Source organism: Amblyomma americanum, chromosome 5, assembly GCF_052857255.1.
Source record: "Amblyomma americanum isolate KBUSLIRL-KWMA chromosome 5, ASM5285725v1, whole genome shotgun sequence".
Lineage (NCBI taxonomy): Eukaryota > Metazoa > Arthropoda > Arachnida > Ixodida > Ixodidae > Amblyomma > Amblyomma americanum.
Window position 1 is genome coordinate 137,102,735 of NC_135501.1, and position 12,977 is coordinate 137,115,711.

The 12,977-nt window shown below is 46.3% G+C and overlaps 2 protein-coding genes across 2 annotated transcripts in view; both read right to left on the reverse strand.

The window, feature by feature from the left end:
* LOC144132741 (uncharacterized) overlaps window positions 1–12,977 on the reverse strand; it is a 646,537-nt gene that overhangs the window by 504,625 nt on the left and 128,935 nt on the right. The window lies entirely within an intron of this gene.
* The window catches only part of LOC144134227 (uncharacterized), an 89,008-nt gene that overhangs the window by 55,611 nt on the left and 20,420 nt on the right, over window positions 1–12,977 (reverse strand). The window contains exon 2 of the mRNA XM_077667186.1: window positions 3,548–3,655. The gene's annotated coding sequence lies outside the window, so the exon portion shown is untranslated. The remainder of the gene's footprint in view (window positions 1–3,547; window positions 3,656–12,977) is intronic.

Sequence of the window (12,977 nt, forward strand, 5' to 3'; positions counted from 1 at the left end):
AGCTGGAAGAGCTGTGCCAACCCCCCCCCCCCCCTCGATAAAGTGGCTTAGCCGAACAGCGCCCGCATGGCACTGCTCTCCCTCCCTCAGACACTTTCTTTTTATCGTCCCGCAAAAATTTTTGTCCCTCAGGCAGCCACCCCTAGCAAAAGTGGTTCAACAACACTCTCTCTCTCACTCACAGCCACGTGCGCCTGCATGTGGTTATCTCTCACTCACTCAATTGCATAATTCGGTGTGCTTTGTTGCATTGTGGGAGCGCTGAGCTCGTCAGTTCCGTAAAAGATGGCGGCTGTGAAGCGACAGAACCTGCCATTATCTTCAAAGCTCATCTAAAAATTTAAATGAACCCCTCGATAGCAGTGAAACACTTGAGGAACTGGACGATTTGTTCAGCCAGCTTTCAGAGTTTCTGCGTTCCATTTGTGATGCGACTGCAGCAACAGACTTCGCCTCCGTCAACGACGATGTTCCGACAACCGGAGAGCTCGCTGACGGAGACATCATTGCCGATCTGACTAGATATGTCGCCGGCAACAGTAACTGTGAGGATCCAATGAGTTCCGACCTGCCACCGTATTCCCATGCACTTAAAACGCGCTGAGCTTTGTTCGCATCTACTGTGCATCCATAGAAGGCTGTAGGCCCAGCTGTCCTCAGTCGTTTGACAACGTTGAAAAGTGTATGCTCAATAATGCTTTCAAAGTCAAAAAGCAGAAGATCAGCAACTATTTCTCGCACTGATAGTCCTGCCGTACACGTCTTTAGCAAATAAAGAATGCTTTTTAATGAGGTACGGTTTGTACGTTGTCAAATTCGTTAAATCTGTATTTCGAATTCCACGATATATCGAACTAATTCTCGTTTCTTTACGAGTTAAGAAAACAGGGTTCTAAGTGGGAATCGAACCAGAGCCGCTGGCGTGTGAGACAGGGATGCTGCCACTCTGCCACGACACTTCACGACTTTGGAAGCTGAATAAAGGTGTGCTAGTGAATGCACAGTTTTTAAAAGCTTATCTTCGAGATAAGTATCAAGGCCTACATGAGTAATTGTGAGCATGTTACCGTATTTACTCGAATGTAACACAACTGCAAATGTAACGCGAGGGGTGAATTTCCATGCTGCCCAGCAGGGAAAAATAAAGCAAATGTAACACGAGGCTTAAGGACGCAATACAAAGTATCTTTAACAGACAACGTGACCGAACGTTTATTAATCTTCCTCGCTTTCGGAGGCCCAGAAACGAAGTCCTCCTTTTCGCTATCGAAGTTTCTCGGTAACTTCTGCCGCATCATGGTTGTTCGCTGCAGAGAGAATCCATTCCTCTTCATGAACGTTTGGGCCCACCCACGAGATGCTCTGGACTTCCCGTGTCCCAAACAATGTCTCTAACTTTCCAATGAATCAGCTCGCTACCGACCCCCATGAGACGGTTGCGCTGCTCGATAATAAAGTCCGCCACTTTTTCTCCAGCTCAACGTGATGGCCGTGGCGAGGCCCCACGAAATCCTTTGCGGCCGGGCTCACATTTAAAAAGCCGCTCCCGCTGCAGCCGCCATCCACGGATGGTTGACTCGTTGAAGTCAAATCTTCGAGCTGCCGCAGAATTCTTGACCTCTTTAGCTAACAGGATCGCTTTTCTCTTCAAACGAGCGTCGTATTGAGCGCGACGCGTTGCCATCATGTGCACTGAATCAATACACCGCGAGCCACGACACGTTTAGCGAGGTCGCAACGAACACAGAAAAATGACAGAACAACACTAAAGGCGCGCTGGGAAAACGCGCAACGCCGGGCGTTTCCCGCGTGCCGCTTCCCGCCCAAGCCGGTTTTTCTCCCGCGGACAGCCTGCTCTCCCGTCCCGCGGAGCGATGGGTTCGGTACCTATTTTTCCCGTGCCGGTGACCAGAACAGCCAATGGGCGCCGACCGTGAACCGTGACGTCGGTCCCAGTTCAGTGACTCCGTTGGCGGAGGCTGCGCGCGTCCGGCCCCGGCCGGCCGGCCGGCCGGGCACTCGGCGGCTGCTTTGCCAGGGCGACGGGAGGGGAGCTAGCAGGGTGCGCTTTCCAGTCTTCTCTAGTGTCACGTGACTATCCCCTTCTCTTTCTGCTCGTTCGGGTCCTCCCTCAGCGCCTCCTCTCTCCACATTCCAAGACAACCGCAGCGAGAAAACGCGCGCAGTGTGAGCGTCATTCTGAGCAGCTGCGAGGCAACGTCGACGTTGACGCTGTGCCGGCGCGGGAAGCTTCCCGCTAGTGTGAGCGCGCCTTTAGACTTTCGATGAATGAGAATTTGGCTTCCGTAGTACCCATGTTGCCAGCATAAGATCGCAAAACTGCGAAAACCGAAACCAAGCTGATTGCTTTGAAATGGCTGCACCGCGGCACTGCTTTAGGCCAATTGAAGTGCGGTATTCGATTACAATGCAAGGGTAGACTTGAAGGGGAAAAAATCCCGGAAAAAACTCGCGTTGCATTCGAGTAAATACGGTAGTTCCGAGATGTCGCAGTCAAGTGAGTAGCAAATTTCCTCTGTTTCCAGTAAATTTCCTCCATGCTTGGCGTGCAGCCGTAGGGCCATCATACGGCACGCACTGAAACCCCCCTCGCAATGTACAATGCTGGCCCAACAGATGGCAGACAGCACACAGCTTTCGCATTTCCGCACCTAAGAAGACTCAAGTGCACCTCATAATTTTGTTCACTTCTTGGTCTTTTTTGGCCTGTAAAAGCTCTGTTTTCAGTGAGAGTGGTCTCTCCGTCATTCAGATGCCGTAGCCTATTGATACAGGCCAACTTCAGTTTGGTCTCAGCAACTTTTCTATTCCCATCACTTCTTTCTTTGCACTTCCAAACCCCATGTTTTCCCAGCCTCAAAATAAAGGTTCAGTTTGTAACTATGTCCTTGCTTCATGCTGCATTTCTGTTCATTTAACAAACACAAGCTACACCCCCTCAAAATATGCCCACAAGTCCATCTTCCAATTGTTGCCACAGTAGTCCAGCCCAGTGCAAGGCGTCTGCATTCCAGATGCAAGAGGGGCACTCTTCACAACCTCTTTTGGAGGGACATAATCTCATCATGCGTGCACATGCTACAGGAATGTACCATAGAATCTCAGCAATACCACCACCGCTCATTTGGTGCAATATTATTCCATGAAACTCCCTGGTTGGAGTCCACTGCGTACAATGAGCCAAATTTCTGGGTATTCCTAACTCTCCCATGCCCCCATAAATGATCCAGACGCGGGAGCCACGAACGCAACCACGAACAGCACCGCCCTTACATTGCCAATGCCGCAATCACCAGTAGTGCAGTATGCATGGCGAGCACCGAGCACTGGTCAGCAGCCATAAATAAATCCCGTAAGCCATAAACAGGTTTACGTGAATGTATTTCTACACGTCAGCATGTGATTTTTTTTTTTTTTGATGACAGGAACTGTAAGTGATACACCTTTGCAATCCCATGAGATTCATATCAGTGAGATTCTATTGTACCATAGTCCCCCACCTTCCCTACATGTGCCCCAAACTTGCCTTCTCGCCTTGTAGAGATGGCACGGCGTCGCGTAGACTGGTGAAGCTGAACTTGATGTGGTCCCTTCGCCGCCGTTCCAGTGCGTTGTGGTGTGCCCTCTTGTCAGCCTCCAGAGAAAGACACATGCACCAGGGTGGTACACACCTCAGATCAGTTCTGAACGCAACCATCACCACATGCATCTACGTGCAAAGGCAGGCTAATAGGCAGTGTGCGCCAGGAGACATGCAAATGCACAAAACTCAAAGAGGCAGGGAGAGGCAAAGGCATCAAAGGTGAAAAAAAAGAAAAGAATCGGCGACTGTTGCCTCAATGGCAGAGACAGCTGCCTGAGCTACTAGTCCTTAAAAAAACGCAACGGTTTGCACATGGACTTCGCTATGTATGCAGGTTTGTCGGATGCGAATAGTCAAAAGTAGGAGACCCATTACCCTAACACGAGTAGCCCTCACACACCTCATAGACCATTAGGTGCTTTTAAATGCACTGCATTTTTTTAAAGACAATGATAACCAGGATAGTGCACTTTGAGCTCCGAAGGTTTTATCTAGTCTCCATGAACTGGACTCCACATTACAAAGAATCAGGCCTTAATCAGATAGCTTATTGTGAACATCTTTTTGCTTACGATTCCTCATTACGAACAACCTGCTTTATGGACCTTCTCGCTCGGGAACCAAAATGTCCATATTAGTGAAGAACGACGAATTAAACGAGGAATTTAGACTAATTCAAAGCAGAAAATTACATATAACTAGACAAGGAAATGTTTCGCAGTGGAACTTGGGTACTGTCATTAGATCCAGCCACGGGGCCAAGTCTTAGCTCCCATTACTTTCAGAGCTGTTTTTCCTACCACAGTTATTTGTTATGGCTTACTGAAAGTTTATGCTCCTCAGCATGACTGGTTTGCTGGGTTTTATGGCACATAAGCAGCTGAGGGTACCATGCACCGAACACAGGGTTGGAATCATACCCACGTTGCGCCGGCATACTACTAGCTTGTAACTTTCATTACCTCATCATTATGAATCAATCATCAAGAATTGATGGATTTGAAGCACAATTTCAGTGCTACTGAGGATGCCATCTGATGGGCTGGTCAGACACTATGCTTTCGTTTTATGAACGGTATGTATATTTCCACAAGGTGGCAGTTTTCGAAATGCCCGTGAAGTTGAGGTTGCAGAGTAGTGTCCTCACAGCATGACATCAGCCAAGGGGGTGGGACGCACTCGAAAAAAATCTCACAGCGCACAATTCTGCATCTGCAGCACACATTTTGAATGCACGAAGCACAAGAGGCTTCGGCAATGAAACTGCACTACCTGATTTTGATTCCGACGATGAAACTGCGCAAACTCAGTATGCAATGTCAGCAGATGTCTGCCCACAAGTCTTGTTTTCAGTTTCTTGCCTGTTTTCTGTTGGTTCCTTCCTGGAGCCAGTTCACGCATCGCACTATGTAATGAATGATTTTTCTGGTTTCTGTAGCGTCTCAACATCTTATGGCAACGTTTACGTTCACAGCCTGAACATAAATCATATTTCGTCAAATCTAATTTGTAACTGCCAGACTGCTTCTGGTTTATTACAAAACACTGTTCAGCACAAGTTCCGATGAAAACAAAGTTGTTTAAAAGCTAGTGCTCAGCCAAATACAGTTTCTGCCCATAAATACTGCCTACGATAAGCAGATTTCAGGTCTAACTTTTGCATGGTTTTCATGAAAGGGTCTAGACACTGCAAGATGCCAGACCTGTGCCTTTCCACTCCTACTACCCTATAAAGCCACTGTACGCACTAAAAGAGCTGCTATTGAAGAAACACGCAGCGCCAAGAATATGCTTCCCATGAAGATTTCGAATCAAGGTAAAACCACGTGTAACAGCTACGATTTTGAAAACAACAGTGCCTGCCAAACACCCAAGGATGTGAAACAAGTTGCCAGCAGCCAGAAGCAAGGATCAATACACCACACCACAATCAACAACATAGTCATGCAACTACAACTAAATGCAAATGCATTATCATTGCACACAAAAGAAAGCGACATCTTTAGCCACGTTTTATGAGCAAGAAAAAAGGAGGGGGGCAACGCTGTCATAGTAGCAGGTACGACTAAAGTCATTGGGAGAGAAAGGCTAGGGCAAGATAGCTAGCTTTATGCACAATGACAAGATAGCATGCTAGACTGTGATGTGGTGATAATGATGATGAAAAGTGATGAATTGGGCGTACAACTTCAAGAGACTGCCCATGCACAATCTGCAAAGATGCTGGCCTGCAGCAACAAACCAGATAGTGTACCACTCCAGAAAACACATTTTACATGATACAGTTAAACCTCAAAAGAACAAAGCTGGAAAGATGTCAATATTGTATCGTCATTGATTACATGTAAAGATAACGCATTGCATGATATTTTAAAGGAACTCACACACTTCCCTTATCTTTTTGTCATAAAACTTTTTGCAACTATGTTTAACAGTAACACCAGTTCACACACGGCATAGGCCTGCAACATGTACAGTCATGGACAAAAGTTTGCAGGATACGTTTTCGCGGGAAAAAAATATCTGTTCTCTTGCTAGCCAATCAGCTCGTAATCAATGTTGTAGATAGTAAGATAGAGCATGTCTCCTCATGCTTGTGTGCTTTTAATTAACCGGCTTTGCCCAATTATGCAGAAATAAATTTTTCCCCCGAATCTGCATCCTAAAAACTTTTGTCCGTGACTGTACATATATGGAGCCAACTCGGCATGAAATACGATGCTGGCGAAAGCACAAAATACCACAAGCTTTGCACAGTATATTCACCACTTTGTTATAGACAGCTTTATCGCAGTGAGGCTTAACTGTACCACTGGTTCAAGTCAAGTGTGAAATACAACACCGACGTGAGACGAGCACAAATACCGTAAACAACTTCACTCACCCTCTCTTCACAGTAGGATCGCAGTGAATAAGCATAGAGGCCTTTTGAACATTAGCTACAACATACTCCTTTTCAAGAACAGGTGAACAGCTGTTCTCGAAGCAGGCTGAAGTTCCAGAAGTACAAGGCTCCAGCCAGCTACAACTGCCCTTTACAAGTGGTAGCCCTCCAGAGGTAGTCTGAAGAGGAGGCTTTATCTGTCTGAAGAGGAGGCTTTATCTGTGAACTGTGCTTAAAGGGGCACCCTGAAGTGATTTCGATGGGATTATTCTAGTGCAACAGATCAGCGGAAGTGGTCTTTGTGGGTATTCGAGTCAAATTTGAAAGCTCTGCATAGAACCTATAATTTAGAAATAATTATTTATTTATTTATTTATTTATTTATTTATTTATTTATTTATTTATTTATTTATTATAGATACCACAAAGGCACTTGAGGGCTTTACATGAGGGGTGGGCTAACAACCTGGTGTTAATAGAACTCGCAACCAATAAAAGCGACGCACCTCACCGCGCGTCCCCTATGCTGATGACGTCAGTGAGCAGAAGAGCCAGCCTTCAAGATCACCCAGTCTGCCCACCGACGTCATCGGGGTAGGGGACGTGCGGTGAGGTGTGTCACCCTAATCGGTTGCGAGCTACTGCGAGCAGCGATTTTTAAAAATTATTTCTAAATCACAGGCTTTACGCAGAGCTTTTAAATTTGACTCTAATACCCGCAAGAACAATCTCTACAGATCTGCTACATTAAAAATGCTCATCGAAATCACTTCAGGGTCCCTTTAAACTTGATGCATAAACCATACAAACAATGCCCAAAGAGATAACGCACTCCTGTTATAGCACAAAACAAGGTAAGCACATACTCAATAAGTCCAGTTAGAGAGTAAGCTGATGGCTAAAGTCACCGTGCTCTTCCTGGTATGTTTCAATTCCCACTACACCGCCATTTGTATAGCTGCACGATTCTTTAGGACAGACATGTAAGTTAAAGAGATGCTCAAGATATAAAGAAGCAGAATACAAATAGAATGCGTGAATCAAAACTGCCAACAGAGGCACAAAGTGACATCTAAAGGTGGCTAGACAGTCAATGAAAGTTTAATCCTTAGGACAGCAGGACAAGACGAATCAAGGCAGAGAAAAAAAAGAGAGAGGGGGTCACAGCATGCCATTTACAGGCATGAACTAAGACCAGCGTCAGTTATTGAGAGGAAAAGAGGCTGAGGGGCAGCATGACGGCCGCCCACTACAACGACGGCTTGCGGCTAAAGTGGTGGCTTGCACCGTGGTGAGCACAAAAGAAAAAGGACAGACTGCCAACAGAAGAGGAATGGTTCGTGTAGAAAACTCCACACAGCACAGAAGAGCAGACGGCGCATGCGAAATTTCTTCCCCGTCATTCTTTTCTCACACTAATGCCCACCCATTGGTAGCCGGCTTCATCCAAATCCGCAATGGCCATGTGGTGGACTTCCTGCTTCAATTGAATTTCTTTCATTTTCGTGGTGACAGCCTTGAAGTATTGCCGGCCGCCAAGTTTTGAAGGAGTGGGCTTGCGCCCTGGTCCACGGCGCTGTCCTGACGGGAGCAACGCAGCTGCAGGTTTGCGGCACAGCTGGCGATGACTGAACCACAGAGGCTTGCGAGAGGGAGGACGCTTTCCCCACATGGGGGGTTCCTCATCACTCGACTGGGAAGAGGCCTTGAAGTAGAAGGAGCAGCGAACGTCGCGGAGCAGTGAGGTCTATGCATTCAACTTTCCCACAGGTGGGGCTTACCACAGCTGATCGTCCAAACGTTGGTTCACTGACAAGTGGCAAAAGGCACTAACAAATTGTCTCTTATTAGGGCACTATAATTTTTGCAACTTAAGTTCAAATATATGGCTGCAACTTTTTGAAGAAATAAGCATGCAGAGCCTTAGGAATGACAAACAGGATGACATGTGCCACAGTGTGATTTAAAAAATTTATCAGAGCAGCGCTTTTCACTAAGAGTTTGGTTTTTAGGTTCCCTGGGCTGTGGCATCAGAACAGCGAATTTAAAGCAGTCATGTATTGTGCACTCACAGAACAGTAAGTAACACATATACCCCTCTGACATCACTGCCCCCTGAAACGAAAATCTGGTCTGCGTACAAAATGAGCTGCAATTAAATATGTGATGCACACTGGGGGACCCGTCATTCCCTGACGGGAAAAAGCTCGGTGCCACCACTACTTTACAACTTATTTAATTAACAGTTCTCGTGCAGTCCACAGAATGAAATGAGCTCATCATGCAGAACCTTTGCAACGACGGATGCCACCTACGGTAGCATTTTGCTCAAACATTATGAAACTGTGTACACAAACACTTAGTGTTATTTTTTGCTACTGATGGTTAAGAAGGAACTCACTGTTTTAAACTGCCCAGACTTTGAAAAGTAGAGCCATTTCCCCCCTCAAAACTACTGTGGCAGCATGCGAAACATGCAATTTTACATGCTGCTGCTCTTTCACGAACTTAAAAACAAAAACTTGCCATCAAGCCACTAGGGAAGAAGGCATTTAAAATGTCACGGCTTTTTTTCTTTTACCACATTTTCCCATATCAAAAACTGTAATTACTGTTAATCAGTTAGCATAGTTAACAGAACAATAAACAATAGCATAGCTTTCAAACATGCTTCTCATCCTAAATTCACTATACAGACATCTGAAAAGGATAGTACACAAACGAATCATGAAGAAGTCTAGAAATTTCAGTCAACAATCACCAAAAAAGGCCTGGATGAATAAGAATGACAAATAAAATTTTACGACAACACTACGCTTAATAGTACAATGTTCAGGAATAAACGGCAAGGTGAGGTGAATGTTATCAAACGTCAATGTTACAAAGAATGACACAATGGTGATTAATCAAAGCAAGCAATCACACAAAAACACTTCAAGCATTGGAATGCTCCAATACAAGTTCACAAATAGACTGCACACACAACCTGCAGAGTCCTCTGCCAGCTGCAGCATAACCAATGCTGAGATTTTACAAAGCACAGTGTTCACAACAGGGGGGTTATAAAATCCAAATGACAAATGAAATGTGATGAAAGGGATTAAAGAAAACATGATTATGAATGAAGCAACATGCAAAAACGAAACAAATTCACACCACAATGACATGCAGAAGAACATGCACTTTGGAGTTACACCCAGGCAGGTAAATCTACTCTGCGACAGCTCGGATGAGCTGTACGGCATGCAAGCACAGCAATGCAAAACATTCCTTTTGTCAGTGGTAAGCACATGCAATGCTGTAAAGTGCACCACATTTAATGAGCCGCTGCAGACAGCTACAAAACATGAATTAACTCCGTCCAATTTTCCCCACGACAATCGTTAGGTTGGGGCAACCTAGAAAGAATGAAAAATAATAAGCCCTGCCTGCACCACTAACGTTCAACAGGCTTAATCCAATCTAAAGATGAAAAGGCCCGAAGGCAATGATGCGATTTTACCATTCGTAGGTGGGGGAAATGGGCAAAAAATAACCAAAAAAAAAGAACCTCAGTGCAGTGCACTCTACAAACATGGATGGATGGATAAATGGATGGATGGATGGATGGATGGATACGGCTGAACCCTTTAAATCGGGCGGTGGCTCAAGCCACCTAGCCATGCCTTGTGAAATTTTACTCCTGTCTTGCTTTTAGCCACCAATCAGATAACCTTCGCTTGGTTACTTCTAACTTCTTAAAATTAACTTTCCCTTCACTATCCCTAAACCCCAATGCCTTGGGTAAGTCAGCCCTGCTGCTTTCCACTGTAGGGTGAAGCCCTTTACAGAAAAGTATCAAGTGTTCAGCCGTTTCCTCCTCCTCTCCGCACACAATGCACAAAGTGTATCTCATGGTACCTGACTCTATACGTCTTAGTCCGCAAAACTCCAGTCCTGGCCTCAAACAACAAAGAGCTTCCCCTACAATTATCATAGATATTTTCTTTGACAATTTCCTGTTTAAAGGTCCGGTATGTTCCCAGTGCCGATTTCGTCAGCATCCCTGTTTTCCACAGAGCTCTCTGTTTCTTTAACTTTTTTCTTAACCGATAATTGCTGATTTGCCCCCTTACTGCTGTCCAGATATTTGCTTGTCTATTTTCTAGTTCGCTTTCTCCATTTCGTGTCAGCATTCTTTATATACAGGTATCTGAAAAATTTCCTAGCCCACTGCTTTTCCTCCATCTTTCAACAGTCAACAGCGCCATCTGCTAGAGAGATGGCGCCACTGTCGCTGCCTTCTTTGCCCTAGCAGCATTAGAAACCACTAGAAACACACCACCCGTCCACGGCAGGGCGCCGGGTCGTGTATTGATCGGTGCCCGCGCTGCCGCTCGACCTAGCACAGCTCACACACCGAATCCCAAAGGCACGTGTTCGGACCGTTCGCCACTATTTACTCGCTCGACTGGCGGAGTGGGCAGGTCATGTCAACAGAGGCCGCTTGTGAAAAAAAGAAAGTGACAAAATCGAAGATCGCTCGTCTTATTCAGCAGCTGTGCTCTTTGGATATGCGAATGCATTTATGAGCAAAAGCGAGACGCAGGGGCAAATTAAGTGGGCTACGGCCCGTCAAGAACGCAGGTGACATTTCGCACTGAACCTTCTGCACACAGACATCAAGGCGACAATTAAGAGGGCGCAAGCGGCGTTCTGAATTCGCAGGTCCTTGCGCAAAGTGCGGTTGCTTGACCCCGGATACCGTTGCTTGGTGCGAGATCGGTAGCGGAGACGCATGAAGGAAATCTTACGCGGCAACGCCAAAAGCGTCGCTGCAGACCGGTGGGCGCATCGTCTGCTACCCCGACGCCGCGACATAGCATAGCATAGCTGAACAACATCTCATCAATCTGGGTCGTGGCAGTTATTAGATGGCGATCCCGTGCCGGCACTGTTTTAAAGGCTCCATATGCGTTTGCCGTAGCTCCAGCGGCGTGAACGGCGCCGAACAAATTTCCAGCAGCCACCGCAAAGGCGGATTTTGAGCAAGTGTGACGTTTTCTCAGCCGGATAAAGCCTGTTTCACATGGTGCGACGGGAACGAAAAATTACGGCCCGGTCGCACTGCCGTTGCAACGGTAATCGCAGCCGCTGTTTCACATGCCAACGATTTCTGTCGGTGCCGTCGGCACGCTAGCGTCGGTGCGGCCTTTCAGTGGCCGAAAATTCTTCGGCTGCAATAAATGTCAAACATCGTGGCAGGCGTTGATTTTGTAATCATGAGTAATAATATTGAGCCGTGATGTATTATTAAGTTCAATAAGACGTTTTCGAGATTTTCCTGTCATGTCGCTGAACTCCTATTGGCTGACTACTGTGGCCATCGCTGCGACCGCACCGACGCTGCGACAGTGCGACCAACTTGTTGAAAGTCTGTCGCAGTGGCCCTGCGACGAGAACGACGCGCATTTCTGTCGCACAGCGGCAGAAATCGCACTGCGCTGCGGCAACAATCGCATCATGTGAAACGGCCTTAACGCGGAAAAAATAATTTTGCGTGAGCGTGAATCATAACAAAGCTGGCTTCGAACGTCATTGAGATTATACTTACATTAAGCCATTTGCAAACATCTCGCGTCCATATTCACCAAAGGACCCAGCTAGGGTTTATTTACAGGCTTATTGAATAAAGGCCTTTTGATTAATATAACCCACTGCTGAATGCCCCTAAAAAGTATTGTAATGCGACGCGTAAAATGATGACAACCACGATTTAATGCAAAAAGAGCTAAATATACGTTAGGCTGTGCGTACAATAAAATATCCCCGTTAAGCACAACGCTTACGTGGTCACCATCCGGGAACGTGATTGACTTCACGTAGTGCTTGCAGAGCTGTAAGGCACCAAAAAATTGTCAACCAGCTGCAAGAAAGTTCGAACACAACCGTTTCATAATAAAACATCCATGAACTTGCAATAATTCCTTGAGCGACTGCAGCGTATTTCAGCGTTGAATGCCGTTAGTCACCTTATGGAACGCCACGTACTGGAATGGCGAAGTACCCCGATAGAAAAAAAATTACGTCGAAGAAGCCAACAACTTCTCGCGAAGCTTGCAATTAACTCGAGAATACGTACTGCCCGAAAAAGAAAAAAAAACATGACAAATTCGAATTTTGGGGCGAATAACATCAGCCGCGCACGAAACGTCAGCCGCCTGGGGCACGTTACGGCTCGCCGCGTCGCTCGCAACGCAGAATCATGAAAGCAACGCGCGCTAGGATGCGTGGCATGCTTGAGGAATTTACGCGTACAAGGCGCGGTAACAGCGAACAATGAAAAGCATTCACGCGAACTGACAGTCACCACAAAAGCGATCTAAACGGGTAAAGGACTGCCCAGGCAACGCAAAACAATTTTGACTCCTCCGAAGCAGTACGAACAGCTCCGCGCAAGTTACTGAAGGCAAATCATATCGCCGACGTATACTGGGAGACAGGTTTATA